General features: G+C 40.1%; 1 protein-coding gene across 1 annotated transcript in view; it reads right to left on the reverse strand.

The window, feature by feature from the left end:
* LPAR1 (lysophosphatidic acid receptor 1) overlaps positions 1 to 14,285 on the reverse strand; it is a 146,732-nt gene extending 132,447 nt beyond the window's left edge. Inside the window, exon 1 of the mRNA XM_012802345.2 lies at positions 14,250 to 14,285. The gene's annotated coding sequence lies outside the window, so the exon portion shown is untranslated. The remainder of the gene's footprint in view (positions 1 to 14,249) is intronic.
* Positions 14,286 to 15,548: the final 1,263 nt, after the last annotated feature.

Raw genomic sequence — 15,548 nt, forward strand, 5'->3', positions numbered from 1 at the left:
AAAATGCCTAGTCACAAAACAAAGAAAGAAGAAATACTCCCTGAACTCCAACTTCTTCTTTCTCTTCCTCCTTCCCCAGCCCTTCCCCCACCCTCCCTTTACAAAGCCAAGAGCACTAAAGAAAGCGTGCCTATTGCTTTGCATCAAGACATTCTCTTTCCTTATCTAACCTGACCCTGGAGTAGCACTGGCATCATTAATCACTCTCTTTTTAACCTTGACCTACTCAAGAAACCACAGTCCCTTGATTCTTACTCTGACAGTTCTTTCTCAAGATCTTTGCAGTTCCCTGTTCCTCTGAGATCAGGAAATGTGGGTTTACCCTCAAGTTCTTGACTTAGCCCTTTCCTATTCTACTTCTGTCCATCTTATCTATAGCAACCGATTCCACAGATGCATCTTCATTCCAGAACATACTTTAATATTCCACTGATCTATGTATCACTTAAGCCCCTCAAATTTAAAGACAGCCCAAATCTTCACTGAGCATGTCACTAAATCTTGCCAACTACATTTTTCAATAGATTGAAATCCATTCTCTCTCTTCTAGTCCCCACTGTCACTTGCACAGTTCAGGTCACCTCCCCTAGACAAGTGCAAGGGTCTCATCTCATTTCACTTCTCTGTCCCTCTCCAATGTGACCCCCCCCCCCAGGATGATCTAACACAACACTGTCAAAATCTTTTCCATTGTTAAAAATTGGGAGGGAGGAGGCAAACTCAAGATTCCTTGGCACAGTCCACAGGACCTCCCCTGATCTGGTCTCTGCCTCCTCCACTAACAAGCCTTCCACCATTTACAAACAGAACTACTTGGAGGTCCCAGAAAACACGTCATTTTATACCAATCATACTTTACTTTCCCTAACTGAAATGCTCTCTTCTACTAACTATCCACAAGGCCATGGAAGTCGTCTTTAGCTTTCAATCTTCCAATGTCCAACTGAAGTGTCAGCAGCCTCCTTAGTCACCACCACACACCTCACCATCAGCAGTGCCCTGGTCATGCCTCCTACATGCCATCATCTCTGCACTTTGCACATACGTGATAACATTCAGCACGCTAAACTTCATTTATTAGGCAACTATTGGACTTTGAGCTTCATGAAGATAAAACCAGTACCGTAATTATCTTTTTATCCTAATGCTCAATGTGCCTGGCATATAGACAAATCTCAATAAAGGCTTGTTGAACAAGAAAAAGGTTAATGAATAAAACCATAGAGCCATGAGAAATAAACAATGAACTACAGAACTGATTTATCCAAAAGCATAAGTATTTAAACACAACTATTTCCTGACCCGTGAAATCTCCTTCATTCACACACACAAAAGACCAAGCACCACACAGGACACAAAATGGTGTTAATACAGAGTCTTCCCAGAGTTCTCAAGTCACTGCAAACTATGACAATACAAGAGCCATCCTAGTCAATCTCACACATTCCATTCCCAAGAAAAAGAAACACATGTAAGTTGGTGGGAAGATGATTCTCTATGGGGAAGCCTTATAATTAACCTTTCTTCCTTAGAACATCCCTTAATTCACTCCTTCCTCCTTAACACACTCACCTGCCTTTTATATCATGAATCTGGAGTTCACCCCATTGCCTGTATAAACATCTACATTACCAACTCTATGCCACAGCAATTCCGTTTTCAAAAAGTTACAGCCTCAAATCAAAATAATTGTCAAATAATTTGGCTGTATCCAAATCACACCTCCAAATAGGCATATACAGGCAAGCCAACTCAAATTCACAGACGTATGAGGGGTGAGATAAATCTTCACAGCGCATAAATAGATTTTCTATGCATTAGAATGAAACATGAAAAATAAAGCCTTAAGAAACCTAAAAAATATGTACAATATAACCTTTCTATAATCCTAGAGGGAGAGAATATTTAGCATAAGGTCAAAGTAAAAATAACCAAAGATCAAACAAGGAATACTTAAACCTTTAAAGCTTTACATGTAAGAAAAAGGCACATGTGGAAAAATGCTTTATATCACATGATAAACTTAATATTTTTCAAGTTTTAAAAAGAATTATATATAATATGTATGTAATTATATCAACACAATGGAATATTATATAGCAATGAAAAAACATCCTGCCATTTGCAACAACATGTATGGAAGTGGAGAACATTATGTTGAGTGAAATAAGCCAAGCACAGAAAGACAAATCTCTGGTGTTCTCACTCATATGTGGAAGCTAAATATTAAACAAAACTGATCTCATGGAGACAGAGTAGAATGATGTTACCAGAAGCTAGAAAGGGTGATGGGGAAGTGGGAATGGTTAACGGGTACAAAAATATAATTAGTTAGATACAATGAACAATGTTTCACAGCACAATAAAGTGACTATCATCAAGAAGGTAGAGAATATTTTTAAATAACTAGAAGAGTGGAACTGGAATGTTCTCAACACAAAGAAATGATAAATGCCTGGGGTGATGGATACCGCAATTACCCTGATTTTATTAATTCACATTGTATGGCTGTATCGAAGCATCATACGCACCCTGTAAATATATACAACTATTATGTGCCCATAATAATTAAAAATTTAAAAAAATTCAAAGAATTATATGTATTAAACATATAGCTTAAGTAAAATACACTTAAAAGTATCCTATAGAAAACAATTGATAAGCATGAACAGAAATATCATAAGAGAAATACAAATGGTCAATAGGCATTAAAAAAAGTTGTGTTTTACTTCTCAAATGATCAAAAAAAATCTAAATTAGTCCTGGTATGCCGGCTCTCACCTGTAATCCTAGCACTCTGGGAGGCCAAGGTGGGTGGATCACCTGAGCTCAGGAGTTCGAGACCAGCCTGAGCAAGAGTAAGACCCTGTCTCTTTAAATATACTCACACACACACACACACACACACACACCCAGGCATTGTGGCAGGCACCTGCTACTCGGGACATTGGGGTAAGAGGATCACTTGAACCCAGGACTTTGAGGTTGCTGTGACCTATGATGCCATAGCACTCTACCAAGAGCAACAAAGTGAAACTCTGTCTAAAGAAAAAAGAAATCTAAATTTTAAAAATAAAATGCCATGTCCCCCAACATATTACTATTTTTTCATTTATAATACTCAGCATTAATGGAGTTGTTTCACTTTTAAGCCCTATGACCAAGAATTTCAATATGGAACCATCTTTCTGTCCCATCAGGATAACTGGCAGTATGTACCAAAAACAAGACTAATGTACCTTTTGACCTAACATTCTGTTTCAAGACATTTATTGTGGGGAAATAATTAGCAATCTATGCTAACTGTATGAAAATATCCATTATAAAACTATTTCTAATAGTGAAACGGAAAGCAACCTTAAAATTTCAAGGAAGAGGATTATTTAAGTAAATAAAAAAATACCTGAAGGATAAAATACAGTATGTCCTGTTACTTAAAAAGCCACACTATAAACTTCACGTCCAGGAATACTAAGGGCAAAATATGATGAACTCTTTCAGCACAAACATCTCCAACTGCCGAGTGTGTGCATGCATACACACATACCCCTACCTCTGTCAATGTTTAGCCAAACTGGCAAAGTAATGACTCTCCCAAGATGCAAAAATATACCAAGAAATAAAAAGAAGTTAAAAAACAAACACAGAATTTGGCAGCTGTTATCCAAACTCTAGGTGACTTTCAGTTTTGATTTTAAAGGCAAAAATCAAGTGGAAAGTGGAAAGCAGATCAAAGCCCTGTGCAAAAAGCTGAATCATTCTACCTTGGACAGGTGAACTAAAGGGGAAAAAATACTGACCCGTGTCCCACAGGAAGAGGGTCAGGAAGCCTGTCTCACACTTGGATCTAAGTAACAAAAAGGCTCCCCTGAGAATTTGTATCCAGACGCACAGGGGCCTGGCCAGGCACAGCAGCTCAGACCTGCAAACCCAGCACTTTGGGAGGCAGAGGCAGGAGGATCACTTAAGCCCAGAAATTCTGGGCTGACATGAGCTATGACCATGCCACTACATTCAGCCTGGGCAACAGAATGAGACCCCCTTCCTAGAAGCAATCAACCAATCAATCAATCAAAATTAGAGATCTGAATTCATCTTACCTACGTAGACAAACACAAAACTCAAGCTGAATTTGTAAACTGATGTGGATAAGGGTTGATGGTGCCTTTAAGGCATCGAGCAGGAAGAAATACAAGTTCTCTCTGCACGAATTTGCCTCTCACAGAATTTCCAGAGAAAAGTTCCTAGAAACGTAAGCCCACAAATGGGGTAAATCACAAAAGGAACAAAGAAAGGAGCCAGTAGCAGTATAAGACCTACGAAGCCCACAGATGCTGGAATTATCAGATTCAGGCTATAAAAGTGTTTAGTAGGTTTTTTTAAAGAAGAGAACGCATTAAAAGGATGACAAAAATGACAGCACCGATTTTTTAAAGATTCAAACAGAGTTCATGGACATAAAAAGAATGTATTTTAAATTAGAAACTCAGTAAGTAAGCTGATGATGTGCAGCTGAAGAGAAAATTAGTGAACTGGACCATTGCCACAAAGACATTACTCAGAATGAAGAAAAGCAGCACAAAAAACAAGTTTGAAAGTGAGGCTCTCAAACAGGAATGACGGCGGAAAAGTCTCAAACACAGAATAGGATGTGATCCAGAACCAGAGGATTCACTGAGGGTGCAAAGAACCAGCTTACACTGATTGCATTTGTTAGGTAAAGTCCCTCTTAGAATTGTGTCCTGTCCCCAAAAGGTGTGTCACACACACCCCACCCTCTCCTTCCTTCCCTCTCTCTGCACTTCCCTTCCCCCTGTCATTTTTTATTTTTACAAATTAAACATTAGAATTTTTAATTTTAATTAAAATTAAACTAAGACATAAGTGTACATATTTGGAAGAACTGGTAAAAATGGTTGGCTAATTTTGAGTACAAAGGTTTCAGTCCATTTTTGACTTATGCTTTTTGTTTTCCAGGGGTTCCCAATTATACATGAATCATTTTTATACTTAAAAAGAAAAGATATTTAAAAGTCAAGAGAAAAGCTACCTGCGGTGACTCACACCTATAATCCTAGCACTCTGGGAGACCAAGGTGGGCGGACTGCCCAAGCTCACGAGTTTGAGAGCAGCCTAGGTTACAGCGAGACCCCATCTCTAAAAATAGCCAGGTGGTGTTGTGGGCACCCGTAGTCCCAGCTACTTGGGAGGCTGAGGCAAGAGAATCACTTGAGTTCAAGAGTCTAAGGTTGCTGTGAGCTATGATGCCACAGCACTCTAGTGAAGGGCAACAAAGTGAGACTAAGTCTCAAAAAAAAAAAAAAAAAAAACTAGAAAATAATGCTGACCATGCATATGTATTTAAGTATACAAAGGGACGTACACCAGAAATGTTAACAGTTGATATTTCCGGTCTGTGAGAATTTGGATGATTTGGATGATTTTTACCTATAATTTCTAATCAATGATGAAATAAATGACATACATGAATACAAAGAGGAAAAAGAGTTGGTACTTAAATTCATCACCAGAGATTTTACTATTGATGACAAATTATTAGATAACTCACAATTTTACATTTTACAAATTATCATTGATCTTTATTACTCATATAGCTTACATTTTATACATTTCTGTCATTTCACAATTACGAAGAACCATTTTTATACATATGCACGTGAATCATAGGTCAGTTGGCTTTAAAATTATGGGTAAAACTTGGTGCAAAGAAACCTCAGTTTTAAATAATCAAAACTGAAGACAAAGACGCAGCACATCTACGTATTTGTATACAACGTTTTCAGAGACTTACAACGTTAGGGGAAAGCATCGTCTTCACATCTTTAAATGTTAAAGCACAGAACAAAAATACTGCAAATCTCATAAAGAACCTGCAGAGGAGTAACAGGCAGAAATCGTAGAAGAATGTTAACAGTGGCCGTCCCTGGCGTCCCCGTTTCCTTCTTGCATTAATATCTGGGGAGGGAGAGAACAAGAAGGCCAGTCAGGGTTTCCTGATGTTGACACACATCTGGCCTCAATTTTGATTCTTGGGAACCAGAGCAGTGGAAGCAAACGAGCCAGGAAAATGAAGTAGGGGCCCAAACAGCCTATCTTAAAGCACATTACAATTTACAATCCCTGGCAATTAGAGGTGGAAAGTCAACATTTACTGTGGCCTTTCAAGATAAGCGAAAAGGACCGATGCAACCAAGAAAAAGGGGACAAAGTTGATAAAGCTTGGCTATTGATTGCCACTTTCCTTAATGACATCAAAACCCACATCAAATACATAATTTGGGGGGGGGACGGGTACAATACCCTTGAACTGGAAACCACAGATTTTAATCTCTATTTAGGAATAAAAATTCAGACCATAGGCAACACATTTCCATGTGACTTTAAATATACAGGGTGGCCCGAAAGTCTGTGTGCAATTTTAAATTGCACAGTATTTTAAAATGCACACGGACTATAGGGCCACCCTGCATATTATTAGCTAATGATAGGAAAACCTCACGTTGCCTAGTTGCACAAAATGTCATGACTTTCCCTTTTCCTCCAGAAACAGAGCTCCAAAGGCAGATCCCTAGCCAAAGACCAAGAATCCCAAATATCAGGAGAAAACTTAATTTATTCGATCCAGCATTCCTCTGATGTTTAAAAGAGTTATTTTGCAGTGCTTTCCAAATTCGCAGCAGACGCAGTGTGTGTAAACATCAAATCATCAAAGACAGTTGGACAGAGCACTTTGCTTTTAGAAATATTACAAACTAAAACTTAAGAGCTTCTACACCTGCAAATAATAAACTTCAAAGGCAACCCAAAACTGTCCTGGCATTATCATACACGAGCCCAACGCATGTGGTGTGTGTGTGTCTGTGTTCGGTTTTAATCATCAATTGACAAATGATAGTTTAACTAGTCTTGCTTCAGCCTCAGAGTCTTATAGTGCCCTAAAACTATTTTAAGGGTGCTGTTCATAAACTTTATAGCGTCTCACTATTTGAAGGAAAGTTCTGAGGTCATCTAGTTCTCCTGCTTATCCAGTGCTTTAATCCCTGCAAAATCTATGTTCTGTAATAGCTGCTGGAACACTTCCAGTAATGGGACGCTCACTACCATCCAGGGCCAGCTATACAACCCTTGGGTAGAAAGCTTGCTAGAAAGTCTCCTAAACGGATCGATAGTTCAAATCATCCTAACTGAAAGACCCCATCATTACAGCCCAGCTACTCTTTCATAACCAAACTGGATCTTATCCTTCAAACACTTTAATCAGGCCAGTGAAGATAAGAGATCAGATCACCTTTCTCTTTCTTTACTCTTTCTCATAATTCCTATTTCACAGATCCTTTCCTACTCCTTTCCGCTCTTTACTGAGACCAGAAGAGTTGACACTTTCTATTTTTAAAGGATGGCCCAAAACACAGGACGCACCCTTGCTGGCTGACCGGCCCAGAATACAGTGAAACTAACAGCTCTGAATATAGTGAAACGTAACAGCTCACTTGCTCTTCTTTTACTTTGTACGGTGACCTTTTATTTTTTTACACCTATTATGCCATGAATTCACAGGGGAACAGGTTCCAGCAGCTCAGGGTCCTTTCCATTGGTTCTCACAGGGTGAGCTTCTCTGGGTGGAGCAGGCTGGCGCTTCCATTCAACCCAAGTACCTTTCTTTCTCTCTGGCTTCCTTCATGCATTTCAGGAAGCTGTCTTGGCTCTCAGAGTGCTCAGCATGCCCACTAGGAACATGAATCGTCTTGCCAAGAATCTTGCCCTTGTTTGTTTACAACAATGCCAACAGCACACTGGGCAACCCTGTAGACTCTTCTAGGTTTGCCATGGTTACATTTGTGTGGAATGCCTTTTTGAACAGTCCCTCCACCATCTTCCAGCAACTCACCAAAACGAAGAACACAAAGGGAAGGAGAAGAGCCCCCCATACATGTTCTCCAAGCCTTTTTAGGAAACATGGAGTTGTTCCTTTTGGCCACATACATGTGAATCTATAAGAAAGGTGCTGCTGCAGACATCAAGGGAATGGGGGCTGTTCACTTGCTTTTACTTTAAATTTCAGATCTGAGGTGTTTAGAGAGTATACTACAAAGAAAAAAAACCCGGGATCATTTGGCATAATAGCCATTTCAAGTAGGCCCAATTTTGAAAAATGCTGTTGTCACAAGACAGAAAATTTTAACAAAAATTTGTCAAAAATGCATGATTCTGGGCAGTGACCATAGCTCAGTGGATAGGGCACGAGCCATATACACCCAGGCTGGTGGGTTCAAACCCAGCCCAGGCCAGCTAAACAGCAACAACTACTGCAACAAAAAAGTAGTCAGGCTTTGTGGCAGGCGCCTATAGTCCCAGCTATTTGGGAGGCTGAGGCATGGCTTAAGCCCAAGAGTTTGAGGTTGCTGTGAGCTGTGAGGCCACAGCACTCTACCAAGGGCACCATAATGAGACTATCTCCAAAAAAAAAAAATGCAGTATTCTGGATCCTTCCCAGATTGTCTGAATCACAAACTCTGGGCAGACTCAAGATTCTGCATTTTAAATACACACCTGGCTGGTTGCACCATAGTGGTGTTTACAACTGATTGATCACAACCAGCGACCGAATCCTTTGTGCCTTCTCCACTCCCACTGCTTCACTTGACTGGCTTTTTACAAAAATTAAATAAGCACCCACCTCTCTAGTGATTCTGATATACAGTAAAAGGTGAGAACCAATACCTCATCCCATGCTTGTCAAATTGTTATTGCTTTAAAAAACACAAATGCACACAGGCGCACACCATTAATCTCCTGGCAGTCCACAAGGCAGTAATGAACTGACTCGAACAATCTGGATTGGTTTCAATTAATGGTAAAGCAGAGATTACAACAAGATGCTGGTAATCACATCTTCTGTTCCAGTCCAAGCTCATCCCCTGAAGAAGAAAACAGTACCCTAGGGATGTGGCAGGAGGATGAGGAGAGGGGCCGAGTCTTAGATGGGGACTGAACTGGGGCAATGGTGGCCTACAGCAATTATTCATTCATACTCGATTTTTTGAAGTGAGTAAAAGAAAATCAAGAAACTTCAATGTGGAGAAATCTGCCAAGAAAGAAGAGAGGAAAAGGCAAGGAAAGAGAAGGAAACAAAGGAAGGAAATTCCTAAGCAATGAAACGAGGAATTCCTACGACTCCATTGGGCAGACCAGTTGAATTTAGCCTGCAGTTCTATGAAAGTTCTAGAATTTCACTCTTACAAGTTCAATGTTCAAATTTTCTTGTTACCATCAGGCCTTATATGCTATAGAAAACATTCCCCTCAAATAAGCAAACTCAAAATCAAAGGTGTTGACATCTGTATTTGATGCAATAATGACAAAAGAAAATTCAAGGGTCTTTTTTTTATATATTCCAGGATGACAACCGAATTTATTTCCACATAACAAGACTGTTTTCTAACAATGAAGGCAAAAAGTGCTCATAGAAGAATGACATTCCCGTTCTAAATACAGATGCAAGCTGCAGACAAAACATCCTCCCACAAAACTATTAATAAATCTGAAAATGCCCAAGACCAGTCAATCCAAAATCAAGAGGTTAAATGCCAAACCCAAAATTGTAAACGTAATAACCATGACCCTTACTATGTGGCAAAAGATGAATCCAATTAATGTTACCTTAAAAAGAACTTAAGTAACTTCTCCTACCCTAATTGCCCATTACAGCCCTTAGAAGCCATCTGTTTAGTGGAGACAATTCAGGGATATCCAGCAAAGCATCTTCTGACCAAGGTACTACTTCACCTCACGTGAACTCTATGACACATGCGTTGATGGATTCCAAAGGCATTAAAAGAGGCCATAATCTGTCAAACATTTACAATTACAAGAGGATCAATAAAAATGGGATTGTTAGATGTATCTTCCAGATTGCTCTATCTTCTGATTTCAAAGTCAAAACAAGGCCAGAGAGGAAGAAAGGACACAGTGACTCAAAAAAATGACATTTTGTTAAATCACGAGGCTGAAAGGAACTTGAAAGGTTATATAATAAATGCCCCCTCCCATCCCTCTATTCCTTCCAGCAAACCACTCAGTCATCAGGCCGATCACGATCAAGGGTAATTTCAACATACCCAACAGTCTCATCTGTCAAGTGGTTTTCTCAGCTAGCCCCTCGTCCCTCAGAAATGCCACATGACACTTCGGAACCCCTAATTAGAACTGTACATCCATGCAGCTGTTTCTGCCCTTGGACATCAAATTAGCAGTTCCTGCCCCTCCATTCTTCCTTGTTCACCACCCTTATCCAAGTGCAGTTCTCACAATGTCCAGCCTAAATATCATGATCAGCCCTGTGGGTTCCTCTCCCAGTAGCCTACTACCTCCCACCACCCTTTCGGCTGACCTACCCTTTAACACCCTGTCCTGATTAAACCCCAAGCTCCCTGTTCCGCTCTCATTCATAGCCTGCAGAGGCCCCATGGAGAAAACTTAAGAACAAGATAAGGCTGTCATCAAGGCATTCTCATCAAGAATGTCATCAAGGCATTCTCATCTTGGCCAAGCCAAAAATAGCAGCCATAGATACTGTCACTTCTCTGCACTCTCTTCCACTTCTCACAGTACCTTTTCCAAGCCTTTAATCCTCTCGAAGAAAGTCCACAGTTTGCATGTCCATCACGAACAAGTCAGGAGACAACAGGCAAGGAGCCCTTCCAAGTGCCACCCCACCCCTCCTTCTATCACCCACAGCTGAACGAGCTGGGCTCTTCTTACAGATCTCTTTTCTAGCTCCTCCCCCATCCCCCTAGACCAGTCTTCACAAGCTTTTTTGAGTCACCGTGTGCTTTCTTCCCCTCTTGGATCCACATTAGAATAGCCAGGTGTCTTCTCTGACCCCTCTTTCAAAGACAAAGTCAACTGGTGTGAAGTAGAGGCCCTGTACACAGTATGTTTCAAATGCTCCTCCCGGTGAGTCTTAAAATAAGCCCAGGTGGGGTATCACTGGCAAAGACAACTTTACCCACTCTGACTTTTTTTTTGAGACAAGGTCTTATTCTGTTGCCCAGACTATAATGCAGTGTCATCATCGTAGCTCATCTCCAACCCCAAGTGAGCATCCTGGGCTCAAGTGATCTTCCTGCCTTAGCCTCCCCAAGTGCTAGGATTAATTACAGGTGTATAACACCAGTCCTGGCCACCACCTCCCCTGGGGTTTAGATAGCAAATCTAAAGCTTGTTTGTGGACTGTCTAAGGTCCCCCTGCACATCCCAGTAGCATTTCAACAGGTACCAAATTCCTCATCCTCCTTATTATGAGCTGAACAAATGAGTCCTCCAGAAACTCCTATGTTGAAGTCCTAACTCCCAGTCCCTTATAATATTGGGGCCACATTTGAGGAGAGAGCCTTTAAAGAGGTAATTAAGTTAAAATGAGGTCACTGGCCTAACCCAATATGACTGGTGTCTTTATAAGAAGGTCAGACACAGGCAGGTTCAGAGGAAAGACCATGTGAAGACCCAAGAAGAAGATGGTCACCTACAAGGCAAAAAGAGAAACCAAGCCCAGCCTCCAAAATTGTGGGAAAGTCACTTTCTGCTGTCACTTCTAATGCCCTCGTTACTCTCTCACTTCTTCATCTTCCTAAACAACATGACCATCATTCCCTGTTACTCCTGCCTCTCCCTCGTCTATCTTAGCTACTCACGTATCATCGCTTCCTCCTAAACATCCTTCTTCGCTCCAGACCCACTGTGACTGCTATAATTCCAGACCCACTGTCACTGCCTAATCATCTCTTTGAAGATAGTCCAGGACCAGATAATCCCACTTAAACATGGAATCTAAAAAAGTTGAACCCAAAGAATTAGAGAATAGAATAATGGCTACCAGAGGCTGGGAGCGGGGGAGGAAATGGAGATCTGTTAATCCAAGGGCACAAACTTCCGGACAGACAGGAGGATTGTTAAGTTTTGAGGCCTTAGTGCACAGCAGGGTGAACAGAAATAATATATGTATGAATATGTAATATATAAACATATATAATACATATATAATATAAATATAATAGATGGGCTATTGCAAAATAAGAGTCAATTTCAAATATAATCACCATATAAATGATAGGTGACGTGATGGGTGCTAATTAGCTTGATTTAAACACGCATTGTATACATATACCAAAATAACATATGGTACCTATAAGTGTATATAATTATGATTTGTCAATCATAGAAAAAGCAAACGATTATCTCAACAGATGTAGATAAAGGATACAAAGTCATACCCCACTGTCTCCCTTATTTCAGTGAAGTCCACGTGCAAAGGATTAATCTGAGACTCTCTCTACCGCCCACCCTACCCTAGCTGGTATCAGCAGAGCCCTTCCTCAATTCCTGACCTACAGTCAAGTGAAAGACACAAATTGCTGTTTTGAGCTATTTAATTCTGGATTTAAAAACAGCAATAGTGAACTGGAATAACAGGTTGTGGACAACTCCCAATAATGTAATTATGGGTAATTTTTTCAATTGGCCTAACCCAAGATGACCAGATTTTTCTGTGATGCTGACTGACCACAGCATTTATCATTTCTGTAAAACAAAAAATAATTTGTTTTTGTTTTGACATTCCTTCTACCTGTCTCTTCCCTATTTTCCTTTTAACTTAACAAATATATATTTGAGAATATTTTTTGTACTTGGGGAAAACATTTAGAAAAAAAAAATAACAACCTTTTTTTAAAATAACTTACAGGAAAAAACAGATATTCCAGTCCCTTTCACCTGCAACTCTTATTCTTGGCTGTCTGGAGAATCTTACTGAAACAGAAATCTAGTATGGCAATGACCCGTCTTAAACCCATCCATGGTTCCCCACTCCTCAAGTCCAGCCTCCTCACATGCAGCATACTGTGCCCTTCAGCGACTTCCCGCTTAGGCTATAACCCACATTACTTAAGCTCTAGCACTTTAGATCTGCTCCAGAATTCTCTAACATATAATGTTTGTGCATATGCACTCAACTCTTCCTGGGAACCCCCCTCTCTTATCAAATACCTACTCCCCCTTCCAGTACCAACCTCTCCATGAAGTCTTTTATGACCCTCGTCCCCACCCAAATTAGTCACTGGCTCTGAAACTCATACATACTGTGACCATACAGTGGCAGCTATAACAAATACCCAGAGGGACCAACAAGGAATCATAAATACACAAAGTGTCTATTGAAAACAGATCTTAAACTCACACTGATAGAACTATGCTAGCACTGGGACCAATCATAATGCCTGTCTATGTCATCTTTTAAAGCCTTGTCCTGAACAAATAAAAAACAAGTGAGGCCAAATTCATGTAGCACATAGACTACCAGTGTTCCAGACTGGCTGAAGGCATAAAATGTCAGAGCCTTCATTGCTCTTCCTTCTACTCCTTAAAGTGAAAACACTCCTGAACATGTCTACGCATCTTCCCTTAGCCTGGATACCTGTGCTCATAGGCTGACCCTTATTCATGCTCAGTTGGGCTGACACTTGCCTGACTACAGAGGATGCAGTGTTGAGATATATAACCTTGAACTCACTGCTACTCAGTACTTCTCAAAAATATTCTTTTGCATGAATAGTCACAGGCAATATCCTAAAAGGTATCTAGTCATCATCCCACAAGGAATATGGAATGTCTATATTGGACAGAGCCAGCAGAGAGATATTGGTCTCAACTGTCTTGCTTTGGCTCTCACAGAATTGCTTTTCTTAGATAAGCTTTGGCATTGTCACTGGCTATATTCAGCAACAGTGTGGGCTCTCTGGATCACACAGCTGATAGTGTACCCTCTTTGGGTCAACTGCTAGGAAAGAGAGCAAAACACGTGGCCCTTTTCTAATACCGAGATAAGAACCCGAGGCAGATCTTTGGTCTTGGTCTCTGCCTCAAGTCAGGCTCTTCTTCCTCTTTCTACATTTCCTTTTTGTGCTTACTGAATTTCACTGTATTCAGTAGGAAAATAAACAATGCCACTAACTTCTAACACGGTATTTATCACACAGAATTTTAATTTAGTCCCCACCCCTAGTTTTTTTCCAAAAAAGTCCTCTCTCTTGTTCATCTTTGTATCTCCAGAGTCTAATAAACGATCATTAATTAGATATCAAATATCACTGTATTACATGTGACCAATTCCAGGAATGGGGGACATGGTAAATTAACTACCTCTTACGAAACTACATCTTACGGAAACTCACTTTATTTCCCCAAAGCACACAAGTGGTCCCTGGGTGTAACAGCAATGCCATCTGGAAAAAAAATCTAAGTTTAGGGAGATTAATATAAGGAATACACATTAAATAAGCACAACTACAAGCACAGTTTAGTTTTTAATTCTTTGCTATCCATTTTTAACCACTTGTTCCATTTTCGAGTGCTTACCCAGTTATTTCACAGAAGCATACTCACTGAGAATATCCCACCACCAGTTAATACAGCAAATGTAGTTACAAACCAAAACTTCTCAGGGCATATTAAAGTCAATGCATGCAAAGGGCACAGGAAGAACAAGGGAAGCTTGTTGGAAAAGGTTCTCGATCAGAATGCAAAAGCATGGATGAGTAGAGAGAGCAGCACCTACCTATGAGGTCCAGTAAATATGACCCAGGACCAAGCATTATCAGTTTCCCATGGCACCATATCATTTTCCAGGTTCTACAGATGGATATTTCACTCAAACTAATTTCTGTCTTCAAATTTTTCTCAAACTCTGCTGTAGCAGTATGAAGTGTTGTGGTAATTGTGTTGGAAATAAATCCATTCATTTCTGTCATTAGCCATAGAAACCATCCCTGCCTTTAAGGCTTTCAAGATAGTAGATTCTGTTACGGGGAATCTACAACAGAACTCACTGGAAATTCAGAAGTGGGCTTGTTTGCACACAACACTGTTCACTGCAACAGCAGCTAAGTGGAATTAAGGTCACCCCTAATTATGATATACTACTAAGAGAAAGACAGGATTCTGACAGTACCCAGTAAACTTTCAACAACTATTAGAAGGGACTTCCCCATAAACCTGACCATGGTGATGTCTGGGTGGGCATTATGGTTACTTTTCTTCTTCTTTACAGCTTTCATTGGTTTCTACAATGAACACATACAGGTGTTACTTTTGTAAGTTAAAAGTTTTTTTAACAACCTTCTTAAATCTTCTTGAAAACCAAATGATATTACTCTCAGATCAGTGATCCCACTCTTAGTCCAAGAAATTACACAGAAAGCTGTTGAGAGCAATGTTTTTTAAAATAGCAAGGAAACAGGAAATAAAACTAAATATCAAAATATAGGATGATGGAGCTGGAACATATTCTTCTTAGTAAAGTATCTCAAGAATGGAAGAAAAAGTATCCAATGTCCTCAGCACTTTCATGAAACCAATTTATAATTACTCACCCTTTCTTTTGAAAGATAGATCACAACTATAGCCCAGGATGAAGAAGGGAAGAGGAAGGGGATGGGAGGGGAGGAGGGAGGTTTGACAGAGGGAGGGTTAAT

The sequence above is a fragment of the Otolemur garnettii genome, unplaced genomic scaffold (assembly GCF_000181295.1).
Source record: "Otolemur garnettii isolate 467f Iridium unplaced genomic scaffold, OtoGar3 scaffold00014, whole genome shotgun sequence".
In the NCBI taxonomy this organism is placed as follows: domain Eukaryota; kingdom Metazoa; phylum Chordata; class Mammalia; order Primates; family Galagidae; genus Otolemur; species Otolemur garnettii.